We start from the raw sequence: 4,329 nt of genomic DNA on the forward strand, positions 1-4,329 counted from the left end.
CTTCTATATATTTATCGAGCGTCATGTATATGTCAGATGGTTGCTTGGTTTGTTTTACTTGTGTCTACCCTGTTTTGATACTTATCATTCTAAATTAAAGCTATTTGATTGATGCCTGTTTTCCAAGATAATTACAACTCATATTTTTTTTTAAATTTTTTATTTTTTAAAAAAGGTTTCTGTTTATTTAGAAGACACAGACTAACATTATTAGATGGTAAGGTTCACAAATGGGTTCATTTCTTTCCTTAGCTTTTTTTGGCTGCATTGGGTCTTCGTTGCTGTGCGCGGGCTTTCTCTAGTTGCGGTGAGCAGGGCCTACTCTTCGTCGTGGTGCGCGGGTTTCTCATTGCAGTGGCTCCTCTTATTGTGGAGCATGGGCTCTAGGTGCAAGGGCTTCAGTAGTTGCAGCACGTCGGCCCTAGAGCACATGGGCTTCATAAGTTGCAGCACGTGAGCTCAGTAGTTGTGGCTCTCAGGCTCTAGAGCACAGGCTCGGTAGTTGTGGCACACGGGCTTAGTTGCTCCGCGGCATGTGGGGTCTTCCTGGATCAGGGATCGAACCCGTGTCCCGTGCATTGGCAGGCGGATTCTTAACCACAGCGCCACCAGGGAAGTTCCACAACTCATATATTTTTTTTACACATTTTAAAAAAAAATTTATTTATTTATGGCTGTGTCGGGTCTTCGTTTCTGTGCGAGGGATTTCTCTAGTTGTAGCAAGCGGGGGCCACTCTTCATCGCGGTGTGCGGGCCTCTCACTATCGCCGCCTCTCTTGTTGCGGAGCACAGGCTCCAGACACGCAGGCTCAGTAATTGTGGCTCATGGGCCCAGTTGCTCCACGGCATGTGGGCTCTTCCCAGACCAGGGCTCGAACCCGTGTCCCCTGCATTGGCAGGCAGACTCTCAACCACTGCGCCACCAGGGAAGCCCCACAACTCATATTTTTAAATGCTAATTATGTAGTACAGGAATTGTGTTAAGCAGTTTACCAATATTATTTATTCCTCATAATAATCCCATGGATAGTAATTTTAATATCCCCATTTTATAGATTATGAAATGGAAGCTGGGGCTTCCCTGTTGCGCAGTGGTTGAGAACCGCCTGCCAATGCAGGGGACACGGGTTCGATCCCTGGTCCGGGAAGATCCCACATGCTGCAGAGCAACAAAGCCCATGCTCCACAACTACTGAGCCTGTGCTCTAGAGCCCATGAGCCACAACTACTGAGCCTGCGTGCCGCAACTACTGAAGCCCGCGCGCCTAGAGCCCATGCTCCTCAATGAGAAGCCACCGCAATGAGAAGCCCGTGCACTGCAACGAAGAGTAGCCCCAGCTCGCTGCAACTAGAGAAAGCCCGTGCGTAGCAGCGAAGACCCAACACAGCCAAAAATAAATAAATAAAATAAATAAATTTTTTTTTTTTTTTTTTTAAATAAATAAATTTATAAAAAAAAAGAAATGGAAGCTTATAGGTTAAAAAAGTCACCCAGGACCACAGAGATAGAAAATGGCACAGTGTTATATGTCAATTATGTCTCAACAAAGATGGGGAAAAAAAAGGCACAGTAGGAATTCGAACACAGAAAATCAGAATCCAAAGTTCCTGTTCTTAACCACAGTGAGATCCTGCCTCCCAGTGGGCTGTATGTCCTGTGAGGTGAGACACTGTCTATCTTGTTTACAACTACTTGTTTATATACTTACCACTGTGTCTGGCATATAGTGTATATTCAATAAATATTGTTGAATTAATGAATGAACTGTGAACTCATCCCTTGCTGCTATGTAGGCTGCAGAAAGGAGTAGGAGGGATATGGGCTTGGAAGCCAGAGAGACCCATGTTTGCATAGAGATCTGTTCTTACTAGTGCTGTGCCTCAATTCCCTCATCTATAAAATGGGGATAATATAAAGACTGTGCAGGATTCATGTGAGGTTTAAATGACAATGTATATTAATCAGCCAGCTCATGTGCCAATGTATAGCAAACTGAACAAATGACATCTATTTTTTATATGTACGTGTGCATATAATACAACTGCATTATGTATGTGGCCTCAGTGGGGTTTTTTTAAAAAAAATATTTATTTATTTTATTTATTTATCTTTGGCTGTGTTGGGTCTTCAATGCTGCGCACAAGCTTCCTCTAGTTGCGGCAAGTGGGGGATGCTCTTCGTTGCGGTGTGCCGGCTTCTCAATGCGGTGGCTTCTCTTGTTGCTGAGCATGGGCTCTAGGCGCGCAGGCTTCAGTATTTGTGGTGCACGGGCTCAGTAGTTGTGGCTCGCAGGCTCTAGAGCACAGGCTCAGTAGTTTTGGTGCACGGGCTTAGTTGCTCTGCGGCATGTGGGATCTTCCCGGAGCAGGGCTTGAATCCGTGTCCCCTGCATTGGCAGGCTGGTAGGCGGGTTCTTAACCACTGCGCCACCAGGGAAGTCCCCTCAGTGGGTTTTCAGTGATATAGAGCCATTCCCGTCTTGTTGGATACTTGGCTTGGCCTCTAGTTATTTGCAAACAGAAGTTTGCTGTGGACAATTTGTATACGTACCTATTTTCTTGTGAGTTTTTTTTTTCCCCTTGATGGTATCTTTTTTTTTTTTTTAGAAATTCACGTTCTTTTATTTATTTATTTATGACTGTGTTGAGTCTTCGTTTCTGTGCGAGGGCTTTCTCTAGTTGTGGCAAGTGGGGACCACTCTTCATCGCGGTGCGCGGGCCTCTCACCGTCGCGGCCTCTCCTGTTGCGGAGCACAGGCTCCAGACGCGCAGGCTCAGTAATTGTGGCTCACGGGCCCAGTTGCTCCGTGGCATGTGGGATCTTCCCAGACCAGGGCTCGAACCCGTGTCCCCTGCATTGGCAGGCAGATTCTCAACCACTGCGCCACCAGGGAAGCCCCCTTGATGGTATCTTATGTGGAGGATTCTACCTGAAGATGCAGGGAATCTACAGACTGATGTGGCCCTATTTATTGCCTAACACATTCCAGGTAGGAGTGGAAGATGGAGACAAGAGGCAGAGATGAGGGCTGCTTGAGATGTGCAAAGTGATGGGATTTTTCTGGTAATGATCACACCTCACTTGTGTGTTTGGCAGCTGTCTAGCAGAGTGGGTCAGTGCCCAGGCACCAGTGTCAAACAAGCCTAGGTTTGAATCCCAGCTCTGCCCTACTTACAGATGTGTGACCCGGGCCAATTAGATCTTCTAAATCGAAATTTTCCCTTCTGTATAATGGGAGTGTTCGTAACGGTAGCTACTCCACGAAGCTACTGTAAAGTTGAGAAAACACATGAAAATGCTTAGATCTAAGCCTGGCCAATAGTAAGCATTCAGTAAAAGTGATTATACTGATTGCATAAGATTCACAGTGTACAGTATATTTCCCCATTGATTTAATCCTGACACAGTCCCTGTGAGGTAGGGGTTATTAGGACCCCCATCTCACAGATGAGGAAATTGAGGCCTAGAGAACTGAAGTGCCGGGACCAGGGTCGATGTGGAGCTCACACCATGTCTGAGCAGGGTTCGTAAACCAGGTCTCCAGAGGCCCAGACCCAGAGCTCCACCCTCCAGCCTTCTTCCCTCACACCAGGAGTTGTGGGTTCTTCTCTGGCCAGTGTGGGACTTCAGGCTTTTCCGTATTCGACTGTGAACAGAACAGGGGCTTAATCTCTTAAACTCCCTTCCAGTTTCGAACTGGGGACAGTGTTCACCCCTTCCCCAAGCCCTAAACAGCCAGCAACGCGTTCATCCCAGGGGGCGGAGCCTGTCAGCGTTAGACACCAGGCCCCACACTAAGCCACGCCCACAGACCAAAGCTCCAGCCCCACCGTGGGAAACCAGCTCCCTCAAATCTCCTCCGCTAGCAACCTGCCTGCGAAGTCCCTCTCAGCTCGTGTCTACCTCTTAAACTCAAGCCCTGTCCCTGGAGTCCAGCGCTCCGCCATGTGCAGCCCACCCCAACGCCCAAAGCCTCGCACCAGGATCCACGGTTCTGTCTCTTTTTCTTGTGCTCCCACGTGGGCGAGCTGCGGCGCCGGCCCTCGACGGCCATGGCGGGTGCAGTCTCCTCCACAGGGTCTTAGGGTCCAGCCCCTGACACGAAGCTCCGCCCCCTAATGGCCCCGTCCACCCCACTTCACCCGCTCATTGCCTTAACTCGTGGCCCCGCCCGGACAGCCTTATGACCCCACCCCCATGTAGACCCACAGCGTATCCTTCGGCTCCTGGACCCCGCCCCAGCCCCTCTCTAGCTTGCCTGTGGCCACGCCACTAACCGTTAGCCACACCCATAGATAGCCCCGCCCCTCGAGGCTCCACCCCCAGAG

This window comes from Eschrichtius robustus, chromosome 16, assembly GCF_028021215.1.
Source record: "Eschrichtius robustus isolate mEscRob2 chromosome 16, mEscRob2.pri, whole genome shotgun sequence".
NCBI lineage: Eukaryota > Metazoa > Chordata > Mammalia > Artiodactyla > Eschrichtiidae > Eschrichtius > Eschrichtius robustus.